General features: G+C 41.7%; 1 protein-coding gene across 1 annotated transcript in view; it reads left to right on the plus strand.

Annotated features, from left to right (window-relative positions):
• Positions 1-20,027, plus strand: part of sez6b (seizure related 6 homolog b) — a 565,878-nt gene that overhangs the window by 474,193 nt on the left and 71,658 nt on the right. The gene's annotated exons all lie outside the window — the stretch shown is intronic.

Consider the following 20,027-nt stretch of genomic DNA (forward strand, 5'->3'; position numbering starts at 1 on the left):
TATATTCAGACACAGGAAGGCTTCTTGCAAATGACTGAGTGATATTTGTGTGTGTGTGTTGTTTCATGTTTTTTATCTAGTCTTAGAGACCCACACAGAAGGTAATGTTGGATAAGTTTGTGGTATTAGCACCAGTGTATTTGGTGAATTTGATACACTGAAATGTTTCAGTCTATCAATGTCATACACTATATGACCAAACGTTTGTGGACATCTGACCATCACACCCATATGTGAAATTTATTTTTGAACATCCCATTCCAGATATAGTCCTCCCTTTGCAGTGATGATAACCTCCACTCTTCTGGGAAGGCTTTCCAGTAGATGATGAAGTGTGGCTGTGGGGATTTGCTCATCTAGCCACAAGACATTATAATGTTGCACAAAGCTTTCACACTAACCTAATATAAAATGTTCTCCACACACATGGGAATGTTTTTATCATCCAGTCTTCCTGTTTAACTGCAGCTCGCCATTTTTCTTGTCTTTCTGGGTTCTCAGGGAAGCAGTGAAAAGTTAAACCAGTCTTATCTCCATGTCTGTTATTACATCCAAAAGCACTACAGGTCTCTGGCATATGTTTATCTGTAAATGTTTACTGAATTGGGCTTACAATCACTCGCGTACACTTGTGCCGCTCATTGTTCAATGCAAAGCTCACCGGGCAACATGGCCGCGTAAAAAAATCCACAGTTGCGATGACATCACGTGAAAGTCCTCAATACCCAACAAAAAGTTAGCTTCAACTTGAAAAAAAATTCACGGCCCACTAGATGGCGTGCCGCAGCCCACTGGTTGAGAAACACTCCTGTAGTGTACACTTATCTTTTCACAAATGAAGACTGAGATCCACCAATATGGAATTTCGCCACTTTGAAGTCAAACCCCTTTCAATGGTCGATACAACCAGTTGGATTTTTACCACTCAATACCACAGTCTACAGTCAGGTGGATGCAGATAGATTAAAGAATGTCATACTGTTACCAATTTATATTTAATCAGTAAAATATGTAATTGTTGCCAAATTGCTATGCTAGTTGGGTACTAACTGCAATCTCCTTCACATCAGCATCATACCACCTCGGCAGTGATAATTTTCCTATAATATCATACCTTGTGGGCGGCACAGTGGTGTTGTGGTTAGCACTGTCGCCTCACAGCAAGAAGGTCCTGGGTTCAAGCCCAGTGGCCAACAAGGGCCTTTCTGTGTGAAATTTGCATGTTCTCCCCGTGTCCGTGTGAGCTTCCTCCGGGTGCTCCGGTTTCCCCCACAGTCCAAAGGCATGCAGGTTAGGCTAATTGGTGGCTCTAAATTGACTGTAGGTGTGAGTGTGAATGGTTGTCTGTGTCTGTGTCAGCTCTGCGATGACCTGGCAACTTGTCCAGGGTGTACCCCACCTCTCGCCCATAGTCAGCTGGGATAGGCTCCAGCTTGCCTGCGACCCTGTAGGACAGGATAAGCGGCTACAGATAATGGATGGATGGATCATACCTTGTCATGTAGGCTATAATCAATTGTTCTGCATTTTAAACTCAACCAGTACTTGCTTTTACCTTGGTGTTATTGAGAAATTATAGAAAAAAAACACTTCCAGGAGTGTCTCCATGCAGAAGATAAAGTGCAAAATCTCTTTCCTCATAGGATGTAAGCACATTTTTACCAACATGTCATTTTGGACAGTATTTATATTACTTGGGTTATTTCAACAGGTAATTTTATAGTAGGCATAAGATAATATTATCGTTGCATGGGACAGATTCACATGACCCCACTACCCATTGTAAAACGAATCCAGTCCAAATAAGGCTGAATATCTCATCTCATCTCATTATCTCTAGCCGCTTTATCCTGTTCTACAGGGTCGCAGGCAAGCTGGAGCCTATCCCAGCTGACTACGGGCGAAAGGCGGGGTACACCCTGGACAAGTCGCCAGGTCATCACAGGGCTGACACATAGACACAGACAACCATTCACACCTACGGTCAATTTAGAGTCACCAGTTAACCTAACCTGCATGTCTTTGGACTGTGGGGGAAACCGGAGCACCCGGAGGAAACCCACGCGGACACAGGGAGAACATGCAAACTCCGCACAGAAAGGCCCTCGCCGGCCACGGGGCTTGAACCCGGACCTTCTTGCTGTGAGGCGATAGCGCTAACCACTACACCACCGTGCCGCCCTAAGGCTGAATATAACCTCTAGAATTCAGAGATTTCCTTAAATGTTATAATGTTATTTACATTTAAATTTAAATATATTATGTTTGATCACCATCGAGCTAATGTTAATAGTGATAACTTAGTGCATCTACTGTCAGTAAAGGCATTGAGAACAACAGCGCTAGCGAACTACAAACATGGCCTCTCGGAACTACAACTCCCAAAGAGCACAGTGCCCCCTGTCACCAACTTATTGAAATCAGCTGTCGTTCATTCACAACTCATCAGCCACACTACTTAAACATCTCTCACTCACCTTCAATGCAAAATATTGTTCTGTGTTTTCCAGTTCATACTAAGCCTTTCTATCTCTGCCTGATGCTAGTAGTCCTGACCCTTGCTTTCTCTCTTCGTTTACGTTACTTGTCTTTTCTATATTGCCCTGTTTGCCGATCAACGGACCCTTGCCTGCCTTTTGACCATGCTTCTTGCTTTGCGATTTGGCTTTGTTTCAAGTTTGCTCCCCACTGTCCCCTGCACGTACATCCGTAAGTGCCTGCACTCTGACACTAAGATGACAGAAGTTAACAGAAAAATCCTGTCAAGTTAGCTTGCATTAGCTAACATTAGTAGTGAAGGAAAACATTTTCATATACCTTAAAAATTCCTTCATTATTTGTCAGGACCACTTGGAGCCAATCCCAGCTGACTTTGAAAGCGAGGCAGGGTACACTCTGGGCAGGTTGCCAGCCTATCGTAGGGCTAATACAGAAACAAACAGCCATTCACACCGACGGACAATTTCGAGTAGCCAGTTGACCTAATCCACATGTCTTTGGACTGTGGGAGGAGCACATGGAGGAAACTGGCACAGGCATGGGGAGAACAGGCAAACTCCACACAGAAAGGTCCTGGTCTACTGCCAGGTTCAAACCCAGAAGCTTGTTGCTATGAGGCGACAGTGTTGACCACTGCACTACCATGCTGCCCACCTTAAAAATCCTGTTGGAAATTCTGTCAAATTGGCTAACTAACTGAAGAGTTCTGTTACTGAAGATTGTTAACGTTATTATTTATAAATATGAAAATTCATGAAAGGTACATGGTGGTGTAGTGGTTAGTGCTGTCGGCTCACAGCAAGAAGGTTCGAGCCCCGTGGCCGGCGAGGGCCTTTCTGTGCGGAGTTTGCATGTTCTCCCCGTGTCCGCGTGGGTTTCCTCCGGGTGCTCCGGTTTCCCCCACAGTCCAAAGACATGCAGGTTAGGTTAACTGGTGACTCTAAATTGAGCGTAGGTGTGAATGTGAGTGTGAATGGTTGTCTGTGTCTATGTGTCAGCCCTGTGATGACCTGGTGACTTGTCCAGGGTGTACCCCGCCTTTTGCCCGTAGTCAGCTGGGATAGGCTCCAGCTTGCCTGCAACCCTGTAGAACAGGATAAAGCGGCTACAGATAATGAGATGAGATGAAAGGTACCTCAGAAATCTTCGGTTAGCTCATGGTAGTGTCTCTCAGCCTATGCTCTACTGTGTCTCTGGGCAATCTTGCACGTTGCACAATTCTCAGTGACTGGGGTTAATGTGAGGTGGAATGAAATGCTGTCTTGAGCCGAGAGAGATTTCACACTCATCATTGTCCTCTCAGACTAAATCCATCACACTCAATCAGGCTCAATGAGATCTCCTGAGCTGAAGCTGCATCAGTGAATCCCCTCACACTACATAATTGATAGCTCACCCAAATGAGGATGTATATTTAATCAGGTCATGTAATATCCAGGAGTCTTAATAGACCATTCATCTCTGTTAGTGGGATGGCACTCTGTATCACCTCAGAGAGGATGCCCATAGACATGAACCTGTCACCAGAGCACATTCCCTCCTCTGACACACACACACACACACACACATTTACACAAATTAGAAACTGACTCGGAATAAGGAAAAGGGCCCTGCTTATCACAAGCCTTATATACTGTATACAGTATTGTGCAAAAGTCTTACCCCCCTTCTACATACACACTTTGTTATAGATTTCTATTTTATGACTTGTACATTATCGAGTCAGTACGAAAACATTTTAGAGTCCAAACGTTCATTTTCCAGCACAACATTAAATATTACAGAAAAAAAAAATGTTTGTATCTGAGCAGCATATAAGAGAAAACTTTTCAGATTAAAAAAGAAAACATAATGAAAGCTACTGGGTTTTGCTTCAAAATTATATAGCAAGTGTGACAGTCAAAGTGTCCAGAAGAACTGTGGCTGGTTCTGTAAGATGCTCAGTAAAACCTACAGCTCATTTCATTATACAACTGCACTCATTGTACCTGAGACTACTTTTTTTTTTTTTAAGCAAAGGGTCGTCTCACACCAAATATTGACTTTGTTTAATTTATTATGGCTTACTGCTGTTTATAGAATTTTTTTTAATGTTGAAACATTTCATTTCAATATTTTTTAAGCCATTTTTGGTCTACAGCATTTCTTTACATGTGCCTAAGACTTCCACAGTAATGAATATATACCGTACACACACATTATATATATATATATATATATATATATATATATATATATATATATAAGAAATTCTGATAAAACTGATTCTAATTATATAAATATATAAGAACAAATTTGAAGTTGGTGGCACGGTGCTGTAGTGGTTAGCGCTGTCGCCTCACAGCAAGAAGGTCCGGGTTCGAGCCCTGTGGCCGGCGAGGGCCTTTCTATGCAGAGTTTGCATGTTCTCCCCGTGTCCACGTGGGTTTCCTCCGGGTGCTCCGGTTTCCTCCACAGTCCAAAGACATGCAGGTTAGGTTAACTGGTGACTCTAAATTGACCGTAGGTGTGAATGTGAGTGTGAATGGTTGTCTGTGTCTATGTGTCAGCTCTGTGATGACCTGGCGACTTGTCCAGGGTGTACCCCGCCTTTCGCCCGTAGTCAGCTGGGATAGGCTCCAGCTTGCCTGCGACCCTGTAGAACAGGATAAAGCGGCTAGAGATAATGAGATGAGATGAGAAATTTGAAGTTGTCATTCCGACTACTGAAGTTATGATGGAGTTAATATAATGTGAAACATCTAAATATCCTGCAATTAAAATACATTTTAAGGCAAAAATTTGTGTAGTATATATTTGCAATATACACAGTTAACCCCTTCAGTGCCCTTGGACGAGTCACGTTCGTCATGAAATCTTTTACCGCTGTGCCTTATGACATACGCTACTCGTCATAAACACCTCCTTTTATGTACCTTACATGGCACATTACTTTTACTTCACAGTGGCACATATGAATTACAGTCAATGCTTAAAACATTCTTCCATCATAAGGTACAGCGGTAAAAGATTTCATAACGTACGTGACTCGTCCAAGGGCATTGAAGGGGTTAAGCACATATAGTGAGGAGTTAATACCAAAATTGCACACACTTATTTTAAGACCTCAAATATAACTATGAACTTACAGGCTATGTACTGTAGGCACTCAATGAGCAGGGAGGAATTTGCCTAAACCAAGACGTGTCCTTTACATGCGATTGTGTCCTTGAACGCAAGTTGTTTTTTCAGCATTCTCTCGAGCACCCAATAGTATTGAGTCCAGCACACTGTCTGACAGTTTGCTGTCTGACAATGTCATGCTGAAATGTACGTTTGGGACTCTAAATACATCAGAAAAGCTGTGAAATGACATCTTTATCTTAAGACCATCTTAATCAGAGATGATACTTATCACAATGACCAAATTTTATATCGATAAAATTATGAGCTGTTTCATTTTGATATTTGCTCTGTAACCATAGATGAGTGCTTTATTGGATTAGCTGTCAAACCATGGGTGTTTTCTGAGTGTATTAAATTATCTAAAACACTGGCATAATTGTATTAACTGACAACTCGAAATAGTGAATTTTCCGTTTATTTAAAATGTTGAATAAATATTTTCAAATCTTCTTGTTCATTCATCTTTCAGTATTACAGTGGATCCATAGCCTTTCCCAGGAATAGTGGGAACAAGACAGGAATACACTAGCCCATAGCAGAACACCATGTACACACATATTTACCCTCTCATTTATACCTAAGGGCCAAGCTTGGGATTGAACTGGGGATCCTGGAGCTGTGCAGCAGCAATGCTACCCACTATTGCTTCACCATTCACTCCTGAGCATGGGTTATTGTTAGTCCTGTCTAATTACTGCCAGGTTACTGTCCCCCACATTCTCTGTTCTATCTCATGAATACTTCTTTCATGAATGCACACCAGCCCTGAATGGGTCTGATAACATACAAGCTACAAGCAATTGTCTAAATATAAAATAGCATTTGTTCTCATAGGCAAATATTTGTATTTAGTACAAATAAGGACTACTTCATTGTCCTGATCAACCTTACTTATAGGCTGCATTATATTTTTGTTCTACATCAGGGCTTTTCAAAGTGTGGGGCGCGCCTCTCCTGGGGGGCGCCAGAGTTCTTCGGGGGGGTGCAACGTGAGGAAAAATAAACCAGAATAAGTTACTATTGCGGACGTTTAGTGAACTTCAGCTAGCCTTTACCAGAGACAAAATGGATCGATTTTTAGTACCTAAAGCTACAGTGAGTGAGGAGACAGAGTCTGGGCCAAGCAAAAAAACAGAGCCTCCAGGATGTTGCGATTTGCAACTTCAACGCAAATTCAACCAGTCCCTGCGAATTCAGGGCGGTGTTGCAATTATATCCAATCACCGCAACTTTCCCGCAAATTTGACCAATCGTTGGCGTCGTCTTGAGGTGACGTCGACAAACTACCTTCCACCTTACTTCCATGAGTAAGTAAGTAAACTGCCAGATTGGGCGGTTTCAAGTGCATTTTGGCGGGTTTTGAACATATTTTCGGCTGGAAAACGTCAGCAGTATCTGGCAACACTGCATGTGCGAGTCAGTGTTTATATAGGCTCAAATTCTGTTACTGAAAGTGTGTTGTGTTTACAGTGAAGGACTGTGTGCACTTTACGTTATTTTTTTACTTAATACAAGAAATTAATGGATGCCAACATTTTTGCCAAAATGGTATTTTATTTTCCATTGTTTAGGCAGCTTCAGCATCATACTGTGAGATTCTGTTCAAATTGTTTTTTTTTTCTTCTGTGAAGCCTGAGCCATTTATTTTATTAGTTTATAATTATTGTTTAATTTAGTCTTCAGGAGAGACTGCCTGCACACAGTACTAGTATTAATAGTTTTTTTTCTTACATGAAAGCTGAGGCATTTATATTATATTTTAAGGTAACTTCATGTTGTGCTGTGAGGTTCTCTGCACTTTAACTTTTGAACCAACAGGTGCATTTAGATAAGTAAAGCCTATTTTTCTGCATTTTTGTAGTCCTGGTAATCTTTTATATTGGTAAAGTTGTTTATTGGACCATTTCTCAGTGTCTTTGTTTTTTTTTAATCAATAGTTTTTCAGTAATAACTTAATATTTAACATATCACTCAATTTTAATCACAAAAAGAGAAAATTGCAACAATTTCTTGCAACTTTCACTTCCTCCCACAATGTAATCGCAACAAAAACCTAAAAAACACCGCAACTTTCATCGCAATTTTTTGGAAAACCCCCGCAACATCAGACATTTTAGCCCGCAACAATCACAAAAAAGGCCCACGGAATCCTGGGGGGACTGAAAAAAGAAGGAAGTATGACCACGATTATTTAAAGTTTGGATTTTCATGGACTGGATCTGAAGATGCTCCACTGCCACAGTGTGTTGTCTGCCAAGAGGTGCTAGCTAACGATGCTATGAGATGTTTAAAATGTGAAAAAGAAAAAATAAAAATGTGTACAACAACCATTTTTTAAAAATACGAATGGAACATTAAGTATAGCAACAACAAAAATTGTAAGGGGGGGGGGGGGGGGGGGGTGCTGCTGTTTATTTGCTCTCCGAGGGAGGGCTGACTCTCCCACACTTTGAAAAGCCCTGTTCTACATCATACAGTATAACACTACATTTCAGAATCGATTCAGAATTCACCTCAGCTTCAGATTTCTTCAGCAGACCGCAAATCTTATGTACTCTCAAGGCTATCCCTTACAAAAAAGAAGTTTATACAAGTGTGCTTCTAGTATACTTCTTTTAAACTAAAAATAAGAGAGTATGCTTTCAGTTTACTTTTTATTTACTTATCAGAGATATACTTAATAAAGTTATACATAAGTATACTTGGCTTATACTGAAAAGTATATAGAAAAGTCCAAGTATATTAAGCTTATACTTAAACTTTGGATCAATATATACTTAACAAAAGTGTAATAAAGTATTAAAATATTTGTGCCTTATGTTTAAGTGTACTTGCCCCGTAGTTGTGCTTATCCTGTTGCTAGTAGCCTATAAAATACTTATTTTTCACACATATTGGCTTCTCTGTGATATACGGCAGCATGTTTTAAATCCCATCTTTTAAACCTACATGTACCATAATTTTGTGGTCAGCTCAAAACACTTAAGTTGTCTACTGGTAGTGTGCATGAGGTAAGGGTTAGGGCTAGAAAACTAATACTGTACCTAGAAGGGTAACTGCAGTATACTTCAAAACTAAAACATGGACTAGATGTACAGTATATAACCAGTAACTAATAGTATATTTCCAATATGCTATAAAGTATACTTTTATAAACTAAAAAGTGGACTAGAAGTGTGTAACAAGTAAACCAATAGCATATTTCCAGTATACTACAAAATATACTTTAGTAAACTAAAAAGTGGACTAGAAGTATAAAACAAGTAAACTCATAGTATATTTCCAGTATACTATGAAGTATGCTTTTATAAACTAAAGAGTGGACTACAAGTATAGAACTAGTAAACTATTAGTATATAAGTTTACTTGTGGTATACTTGCAGTACAAAACTAGACTGCATTTCCGCAGAGAAAATGCAAAGTGTGCTTGCTGAGCTGTAGCAGAACAGCTATCATGCTAGCATGCTAAAAGCTAGCATGCCAACATGCTAATGCCAACATGCTAACAACTAGCATGCTAACATTTAGCAGACTAACATGCTAACAATTAGCATACTAACATGCTAACAGCATGCTAAAAGCTAGCATTAACATGCTAGCTTTTAGCATGCTGTTAGCATGTTAGTATGCTAATTGTTAATGCTAACATGCTAATAGATAACATGCTAACAGCTAGCATTCTAGCATGCTAATGATTAACATGCTATTTGTTAAAATTCTAACACTTTAAGGCTAATATGCTGACAGCTATCATGCTAACAGCTAACATACCGATGGCTAGTATGTTAACTTTTAGCATGCTAACACGCTGAGGGTGACATGCTTACAGTTAGCATGCTAACATGCTCAGGCAAACTCGCTAACAGCAAACATGCGAACTCTGCATGCTACCATGCTAATCCTAACATGTTAACAGCTCTCATGATAACATGCTAATGGTGAACATGCTAACAACTCGCGAGCTAACAGCAGGCATGATATCATAATGGGTAACATGCTAACAGCTATCATGGTAACACGTGAATGCTTATATGCTAATTGCTATCGTGTGTGCGTGTAAGTATTCCTAATAAAGTGGCCATTGAGTTGAAGTTGATTTGCTGTCAAAGTCTCAAATGAGCAGATCCTTGCCAAATGCATCACCACCTATGGGGGAAGGGAGGAATGACTCAGTCAAGCTTCCACTGATTAGCGGCAAAATGGAGAAAAAATGGACGGATGAAAGGCAAGACAAAGACGAGTGCGGGTCAGAACCGATATCATGTGTGTGATGGTGATTTGGCCTGAGGTGCCGTATGAAGTTTGGTGGATGTGTGGTGAAGTGTTACTGAGCAAAACTCCATTCATTTAAATGGGGCCAAAAATCAATGGAAGCCTACGGAGGTAAAAAGCGATGTGTGAAAACCAAGGAAAAGACGAGTGCAGGTCTCAGATGAGGGGCTGGATCTGTGCGAAGACTTGGCCTGAGGCATCAAGTGAAGTTTCTTGAAGTTTGGTCACTTGGTTAAAAAAATTGATGGAGAGTGAAAGTTTTTCTCCTGAAACACCATTCATTTTCACTGGGGCCAAAAATCAATGCAAGCCTATGGAGGAAAAAGGGATGAGCAGAAAGAAAGGAAAAATGAGTGCGGGTCAGAACCAATTGCATGTACGGTATGTGTCAGGGGAGTTGGCCTGAAGTATCACATGAGGTTTGGTGCATCTGTGATGGAGCGTGTCGGAGTAGGACGATTCGATTCATGAGCCCTATTCATTCTCTATGGGGAAAAAAAACAAAAGAAAAACGACAAGAACAAGAGAACGGGCGCGTTGATCCAAAAGCTGTATACAAGCACACTACACCACTTCGGGCCAGACGTCTCAGAGTTGGAATGGTGTCTCTATCTCGAACGCCCTAGGAGGAGTAGTGGATCCAAAAAAACGTGTCGGAATAAGGCAGAATAAGTAAACTTAAGAAGAACAATAGTGTGCTTGCCTTTGGCAAGCACACTAAAAATACTAGTTGTATACTCAGAGTTTACTTCTCTTAGACTTAAAGTATATTTTTTATAAACTAAAAGTGGGCCAATTTAGTCCCAAGAAGTATTAGATTAGTTTACTTACAAGTATAGTGTAAGGACATTGATATCAGTATACTTGGTACACAAAAGTATACTTAATAAAATGAACTTGAAGTATACTTCTTTTTGATAAGGGATTTCAGTGTTTACGTGTGAAATGCATAGAGCCAGAAACCGTGTGAATATTTATTTGTTGTTTGAACTGAGGGTTCTCAAGCGCCCAACTTGACTATATAATGTGTTGAATATTACTGTTAGTCAATCTCGTACATGTGGAAACAGAGTCTTCTCACTGCAGGCCATTAGCTATAACTCACAATTGCCTATGATCACATGTTATCTCCATCCGGCATATAGGCTCTGCTCCAGAGGATCTAATGTGAGACATTAGCACTGCATCTGTTGCAGTCCAACTGGTTGCCAGCTAATCTCTGCACCACAACAATTGGTCTTTATGGTCAATAAAGCTGCGAGGCCACCCGCTTGCAAGGCACCGTGTATGATTTAAGACTGAGCTCGTAAAGTCAGCCTCCAGTGGCCCCTCAGTATTAGTCTAATTGAAACGGAAGCGGCAGGATGATAATGCTATAACAACACAGCCCTGCTGTGCTGATATGCCAGTAATAAAGCAGAAATGGGATGGATGGCTGGGGTGGTGCTACAATGCCTCATTGATTCCGCAAGAAGAGCACTCCCCCTTTTGGCACTTCGATTAGTTAGCCAGCAGGAGCACAGCCCCCTCACCACATGCCCCAGCAGTGCTAGCGAGGCTCTTTAAGGGCATATGAGGTTAGGGACTGTAAGATGGCTGTTCCTTTTATAATGACTTTCAGATAGTCTATTTGAAATATAAAAGATCTATCTTCAGGATAAGAATTGTTCTCTATACAACCTCCACATGGTGTTTTGCATGTTTTTTGGACTTGTTCTCTGGTATTCATTGCTAGGTTTTTTCTTAAATGTTGATTAACACCACCCCTCCAGGACCTTCTGGAGCATCTTGGTACAAGGAAAGAATTGTAGTGTTTGATCAAACCAAGGCTTTTTTGGAAGGCTCATCAGACTCCAACTAGACTTGAGTCAAAAATAAGATTCATTCTATTTGGATTTTTAAACTGTGCTGGAGGGACATGAACCTGGACACTTCCTCAATCCACCAGCAGAAGTCTCAATCATCTGAGTACTAGCACAGGCTTGACTATCATTTCCTGGATACTTCCTGGTTACTATTTAAACAGCTCATGTTTGTTTGTTCATTGCGGAGTCTTGCCATTTTTTGGCTAATAAAATAAAATGAAATAAAATAAAATAGAACCAGGGCGGCACGGTGGTGTAGTGGTTAGCGCTGTCGCCTCATAGCAAGAAGGTTCTGGGTTTGAGCCCAGTGGCCGAAAGGGACCTTTCTGTGCGGAGTTTGCATGTTCTCCCCCTGTCGGGGTGGGTTTCCTCTGAGTGCTCCGGTTTCCCCCACAGTCCAAAGACATGCAGGTTAGGTTAATTGGTGGCTCTAAATTGACTGTAAGTGTGAATGTGAGTGTGAATGGTTGTTTGTCTCTATGTGTCAGCCTTGTGATGACCTGGTGACTTGTCCAGGGTGTACCCCGCCTCTCGCCCATAGTCAGCTGGGATAGGCTCCAGCTTTCCCGTGACCCTGCACAGGGTAAGCGGTTACAGATAATGAATGGATGGATGGAAAATAGAACCACATGAACAGAAGGGTCCTATAATATGACAAACCTGGCAACCCTGAAGAATAATAATGCCTAGTTTTGGATTATTGATCTGCAGCTCAAACTATTTGAATGTGCATAAGCACTGAATATTGTAGGGCAGTAAAGCAAACAAGTGTTTTAAATCTCTATGCAGTTATGTATCATTACCCTTAATATTATTTGTAAATTGTTAGATTTAAGTCTTGGGTGTAGACCTATTTGACCTTTTTTTTCTGTCAAAATTTTTGTCATTGTTCAAAAAGTGATGTTTTTTAAAGCTATTTTCCGTGAACTCTCCTTTTACCTTCATAAAAGCGAGGGTGCCACATTAGTGCATATTTCAAGCACGGTGGGGCTTCCTAAGACTGTCATTTAATATTAGAGAATTCAAAACACCTGCGTGAATGTGGACTGGCTTATCTGCCATTTTTATTATGAATAAGCCAACTCTTTTTTTGGCTCATTTTGGAGTATGTACCAGTGTACTCCATTGCTAAAATGTCACGTCTTTTTAAATATTTATTTGTGGCATTTTCCATCTTACTCCCTTCCAGTTCTTTTGCAGGTCCTACAGTTTGAATTCCTCTGCGTGCATTTTAGTCTTGATTTTAGTCCTGACACTGGTATAGTATCTGTAGGACAATTTATAATGTGTTATAACATACACTCACGATTTATCTCACCTCATCTCATTATTTCTAGCCGCTTTATCCTTCTACAGGGTCGCAGGCAAGCTGGAGCCTATCCCAGCTGACTACGGGTGAAAGGCGGGGTACACCCTGGACAAGTCGCCAGGTCATCACAGGGCTGACACAGAGACACAGACAACCATTCACACTCACATTCACACCTACGGTCAATTTAGAGTCACCAGTTAACCTAACCTGCATGTCTTTGGACTGTGGGGGAAACCGGAGCACCCGGAGGAAACCCACGCGGACACGGGGAGAACATGCAAACTCCGCACAGAAAGGCCCTCGCCGGCCACGGGGCTCAAACCCGGACCTTCTTGCTGTGAGGAAACAGTGCTAACCACTACACCACCGTGCCGCCCCACGATTTATCAAATTGTACTCAATTATAGTGTTTATTAAAGGATAGAGCAAATTATATAGCATTATAAAAGGTCACTATACATGTAGTTAATGTGAGCTATTATATCTTTAAATATGAATTATTTATGGAGAACTATAAAGTCTTTACAGGTTTAAATCTAAAATCTAACTGGTACACACACACAAAAAAAAAATCTAACTGGTACACATGGGACATACTACTTTGAGTACTTTAATCAACAATGAGTAATTTGTTGAATTTTGTTGATCCTGTATGGGTTTATAAAAGATGTTATAATGACTGTGATGGTCCAGTGTCCCATCCAGGACGTATACTTAACTAGTGCCCAGTGTTCTTGCAATAGGCCGTGGATCTACCATGACCCAGATGAAGCGGTTATTAAATACTAAATTAAATAATTCATAGTCCTAAGTGCTATGTAATCTTATATTCCAAGGTAATATACTCATGATTTATAAAGTGTTTTACAAATAGCTGTAAACACTTTTTATACTTTATACAGGGTGTCGGATTTCTAAAGACCTATGGCTGTCACGAATGGCGAGCTGAGGTGAAGTGAGGACCCAAGAGCAGACTCAACAGGCAGTGTAAAGAGAAAACTTCTTTAATGAAGTAGATGACAGAAAGGCAAAGGTATAGTAGGGCTCAGGCAAAAATTGGTAATCAAAAAACAGGCCAGGAGGTCAAAAACACAAAGGAGCAGGTAGACACGATCAGGGACAAAAAACAGGACAGGAAAATCTTCACAAAAACTGATGAACACAGGGACAAGGGAAATCTAGGCAGAGATAGCAAAAGACACAATCCAAAAGAACAGGCAGGTAACAACAGGGACAAAAAACTGGACAGAAAAACAAGGAAAAATTCAGGCAGGGGGACTCAAGAAAACACAATACCAATGAGTTGTAGCAAGGCAAGGAAAGTCTACAAGAGACAGTCTGGCAAATGGAGTAGCTCCAAACAGTTCTTAAAAAGCCCTGGCTGATGGGAGAGGAGTGGTAACAGGTGTGGGAGTGCTGCTTCAGGAAATGGCCTTCAGCAAGGCAGGACTGGATTCCTGTCCTGGAGCCGGCATGGAAGTCCCACAATCTAAGGCATAGATGGACTGGACCAGACTGTGACAATGGCTTTATAAGGTGTTACATATTATAACACGTGCAATCCCCATTTCTAGAAAAGATAGGCTTGCCAAAGTGCAATAAAAACAAAAATGTGATGTTATTTCACGCAAACATTATTTAACTGACAGAAGTACAAAGAAAAGATTTTCAATAGTTTTACTTACCAATTTAAAATTATTTTGTAAATATAAACAAAGTTAGAATCTGATGCCTACAACACACTCAAAAAAGTTGGGACAGAGGCATTATTACAATTTTATTATATAACCTTTTCCTTTAATAACACTTTTTAATCATATGGGATCTGAGGATACAAATTGTCGCAGTTTTGCAAGTGGAACTTTTGTCTATTCTTGCTTGATGCAAGCCTTCAGCTGCTCAACAATCCATGGTCACAACTGTCTGATTGTCCCCTTCATGATGCGCCACACATTCTCAATAGGAGACAGATCTGGACTGGCAGCAGGTCAGTCAAGCACACTCACTCTGTGTCTACAAATCCACGCTGTTGTAGCTCATGCAGGATGAGGCCTGGCACTGTCCTGCTGAAATAAGCATGGGCTTCCCAGGAAAAAACATTGTCTTGATGACAACATATGTCTCTCAAATCCCGATATACGCCTCCACATCAATGGTGCCTTCACACACATGCATCACTGATGCCCCCGTACCATCCAAGATGCTTGCTTTGGCACCTTTTTCTGATAACAAACCAGATGGTCGTGTTCACCTTTGGCACTGAGAACTCGACTTCCGGTTTTCCAGAAAACAAGCTGAAATGTGGACTCATCTGATCACAGCACACATTTCCACTGTCTTTCAGTCCATCTGAGATGAGTTTGGGCCCAGAGAAATCAGTGGCATTTCTGCATAGAATTGATGACTGGCTTCCTCCTTGCATAGCAGTGTTTCGGGTTGCTTTTCTGGATGCAGCAGCAGACTGTGTTAAGTGACAATGGTTTTCCAAAGTTCTCTCGAGCCCATGTGGCTATATTTGTCACATTAGCATGACGGTTTCTCAGGCAGTGCTGCCTGATGGCTTGAAGGTCATGCACGTTCAACAGTGGTTTTCCGACTTTGCCCTTTACGCACTGAGCTGTCTCTGAATTCCCTGAATCTTTTCACAATATTATGTACTGTAGAGGGCGGCATGGTGGTATAGTGGTTAGCACTGTCGCCTCACAGCAAGAAGGTCCTGGGTTCGAGCCCAGCGGCTGGCGAGGGCCTTTCTGTGTGGAGTTTGCATGTTCTCCCCGTGTCTGCGTGGGTTTCCTCCGGGTGCTCCGATTTCCCCCACAGTCCAAAGACATGCAGGTTAGGCTAATTGGTGGCTCTAAATTGACCGAAGGTGTGAATGTGAGTGGTTGTTTGTCTCTGTGTCAGCCCTGTGATGACCTGGCAACTTGTCCAGGGTGTACCCCGCCTCTCGCCCATAGTCAGCTGGGATAGGCTCCAGCTTGCCTGCGACCCTGTAGAACAGGATAAGCGGCTACAGATAATGGATGGATGGATGGATGGATGTACTGAAGATTTTGAAAGACCTAAAATCTTGCATTGAGAAATGTTCTTTTTAAATTGACTAACAATTGTCTCACGAATTTTGGCACAAAAGAGTGAGCCACGACCCATGCTTGTTTGCAAAGACTGAGCCTTTGGTGCATGCTCCTTTTTTACCCAATCATGTTACTGATTAACCTGCTTATTGTGGAATCTTCCAAAATGTTGTTACTTGAATATCCTATAAACTTTTCAGTCTTATGTTGCCTCTGTCCCAGCTTTTTTTTCTGAGTGTGTTGCAAGCATCAAATTCTAACTTTGTTTGTATTTACAAAATACAATTCATTTGGTCAGTAAAACTATTGAAAATCTTTTCTTTGTACTTTTGTCAGTTAAATGAAGGTTCACATGAATTAGCAAATCACAAATTTTTGTTTTTATTGCATTTTGGAAAATATCCAAACTTTTCTGGAAATAGGATTTGTAGATCTTTCTTGTAGCGCAGTCTAGAGCATACAACGAACAGCAAATGTAGACAGTGCATTAGTGAGACTGAGTACCTCCCTGCAGCTTTTCTTGTGAGATACATTTCCTCTGTGAGAAGATAACATTGCCACAAAGCTGGCACTGTAACACTACTGAACACTTTTACATCTTACTTACCACCCTGAAATGTAATTAAAGTGTGGTGCTGGGTGTGCTGACAGATGGAGGCAACTCTGAGGTCATCCCCAAGGACTGAGTGCAATACACAGTGTAAAATTCATAGAATCTGTATCTCTTCCCACTTAAAGTAGAAGAGGCTGCAGCTGGAGACCAGGAAAATGCCTGAGTATGACAAAGCCAGGTCAAAAGTTGGGGTTTATTGACTTATTTAAGCCTGTAAATATCTTCTAGCCCAAGGCTTCGGTGAATCTCACAGTAGCAAAATCAATAGCAGATCTCTGCTGCAAATTTCAGCAGCTAACAATAAAGCCAATAGCGATAAATTATGTTCCAACTAGGAAGCTCTACAAACACCCATGTTACAAATTGCGAATGGTGTTCTTAGAAAAGAGGCAGACGATTCAAGTACGTGAATTAGTTGTTAGTTAAACAACTGGTCACTGCCAAAATAGCCTGAATACAGTGTTCACTGGGACGTGGGCTGAGAAGTTGGGCGCGTCTTCATAAAAGCTCCCTCTGTGAGCCTAAGAATAGCTCATAATTTTGGCCTGCTTTCAGGTGTAGCTCCAGTTAGAGCTATTGCTACCATTTAAATGGCTTCCATTTTAGAGTGCTAGTGTGCCTGGATACTTGCTTTATAATGCAGAGGGAAAGACAAATCTAAAAATTTGTCAGGTATGAGACAGACTTCCCCATCTTTGCATGTAAAAACGTCATGAAATGAATTTCCCAAGTGTCTATTTAGAGATCTGAAATGGCTTTAGCTACACTAGAAAACACCGGTCTCTGTTCAATTTTCCATTAAACACATTGGAGTGTTTTAGGTGTGTGTGTACTGTGACCTACAGTATGTGTTCAGCGTGAATGTGTTTACTTTTTTTAATTGCTTCTTTTTTTTCCCATTATGGACAATGCATGTCTAATCCATCATCGTAGGAGCCTAATGGTTGCCTGCTTGCATCCCAGCATGTCTATTGTTTGAAGAGGCCTACTGCTTACATTTTGGTGTATTTGGGGACACTAAATGTGTGACACTTGTTCACACACACAGAGAGAGAGAGAATGAATTTTCTCTGTGCTAGGCTGGAGGACATGGAAAAGGGATATACAAAAGAGATGAGTGTCTGACTGAGAAATAAAGAGCAAGGTTGAGTGTGGTGGGCTATTAAGTCTGCTGAAACCAGTGGACAGTTCACCTATTGAATTTGGACTTTCAACCCACATCATAGTTAATATTATAAAACCTTGGGATTCTAATGCCGCTTTTCCACTACAAACGCGGCTGAGCCGTGCCGTGCCGAGTCGAGCTGAGTCGAGCTGAGCGGGGCTGTTGGAGTTGCATTTCGACTACAACCGCGCTGAACCGTGCTGGCTGGAAGTGGGTGGACACATTGGGTGGAGTTAGCGAAAGTGGGTGGACGTCACGTGATGTCGTTAAGCAGCGCAAACAGTGACATCAGTGACAGTGGCGGAACAAGTCAGAGCCGGGCCGGGGGCGGGGCAAATGACCGGGCCCTTTATTAAAGCTTATCATAACATCATTTTAGGCTACAAAAACGAAGTCCTTCAAACGAACATGTAACTCAGAAACAAAAAACATTAGGATACTGTACATGGCTCATAATAAAACATCAATAGCCTATACTGCGCACATTATTTGAAGGGCATACGAATGAGCGCTCAGAGGTTGCAACGGTGACAGGAAGAGTCAGAAATAAAAGGAGGGCGGTGCAAACCTCACTGAATGCACTGTGTTTACCAATTTCAACACTACAGGGTGCAACTATGTTATTTTGTACATTAAGTCCTTCAAACGAACATGTAACTCAAACAAAAAAACATTAGGCGACATACTGTACATGGCTCATAATAAAACATCAATAGCCTACTGCGCGCATTATTTGAAGGGCATACGACGAGCCTTGCGCTCCGCGAACTCGTCCACGATGCTCTGTATGTCACTGTACTAGGCTACAAAAACGAAGTCCTTCAAACGAACATGTAACTCAGAAACAAAAAACATTAGGATACTGTACATGGCTCATAATAAAACATCAATAGCCTATACTGCGCACATTATTTGAAGGGCATACGAATGAGCGCTCAGAGGTTGCAACGGTGACAGGAAGAGCCATGTACAGTATCCTAGTGGTCTTTTCAGCGGTAGTCTCACGACCCGAATAGTAAACAATAAACATGGAGGACATGGAGTCGTTAGTGTTGCTGGTCTTGGTGCTGTGGCTTGTTGTCACTGACAACGCCAACAGATACTGGCAAGAGCGTATAGATGAGGCGAGGCGCATAAGGCTTCAGAAATTCTCGTAATTCGTAATTATTCTCCTTCCGGGTTTGCGGTGTTTACAGATCCCAGCGCGCTCGCGGGGCGTGTGTGGGCATGTGAGGACACTCCTCCTCACCAATCAGTGCACAGGGGAGTGTCTGCTCATGCCCCCAACCTCACTCAGCACGGCTTGGCTCGCTTCAGCCCCACTCCAAAACGGTGCGAGTTTTAGGGGCTAAGCAGGGCTGAAACGAGCTGAGTCGTGCTGGTTTTTGGTAGTCGAAACGCGAGCCGTGTCGGGCTGAAGTGAGCTGAAGCGAGCTGAAGTGAGCTGAAAAAGGGTAGTGGAAAAGGGCCATAAGGTTCTATGACATTTCTTGCAGAAATGAGTCAGTGTTATAGATGTGGGTCAGGTTATTTACCGTATATGCAACTCAGTATACTGCAGTACTGTATTTTACACCAAAGTATTGCATAAAAGTATGACTTTATACACAACTCAATATACAGGGTTAGTCAAAATTATGTTAACACTAATGGATTATTTTTCTCCTGAATGTGTGGTGTGCTGTGACCGCTGCTGCCGTAATTGGGCCCTACTTTGTTGACCCCCCAACAGTGACATCAGACGTCTACTTACAGATAGTGCAGCAGTACGCCGTTGATGAACATCCACTACAGATCCGATTGGCGGGGTATTTCCAACAGGATGACGCACCGCCGCATTTTGGCCGTACTGTTCGTGTTTATCTCGACCACACATTTCCAGGTCGTGGTGGTCCATTGCTGTGGCTTCCACAATCCCCCGATTTGACACCCTGTGATTTCTGGTTATGGGTATGGTGAAGGAGTGCATGTATAGCAGGAAAATTTGTGATATCAGTGACCTTAAGCACAGAATAAGGACTGTGGCATCATCTATTCCCCGCGAAATGTGTGTCCGTGCTTT

This window comes from Neoarius graeffei, chromosome 17 (genome assembly GCF_027579695.1).
Source record: "Neoarius graeffei isolate fNeoGra1 chromosome 17, fNeoGra1.pri, whole genome shotgun sequence".
In the NCBI taxonomy this organism is placed as follows: domain Eukaryota; kingdom Metazoa; phylum Chordata; class Actinopteri; order Siluriformes; family Ariidae; genus Neoarius; species Neoarius graeffei.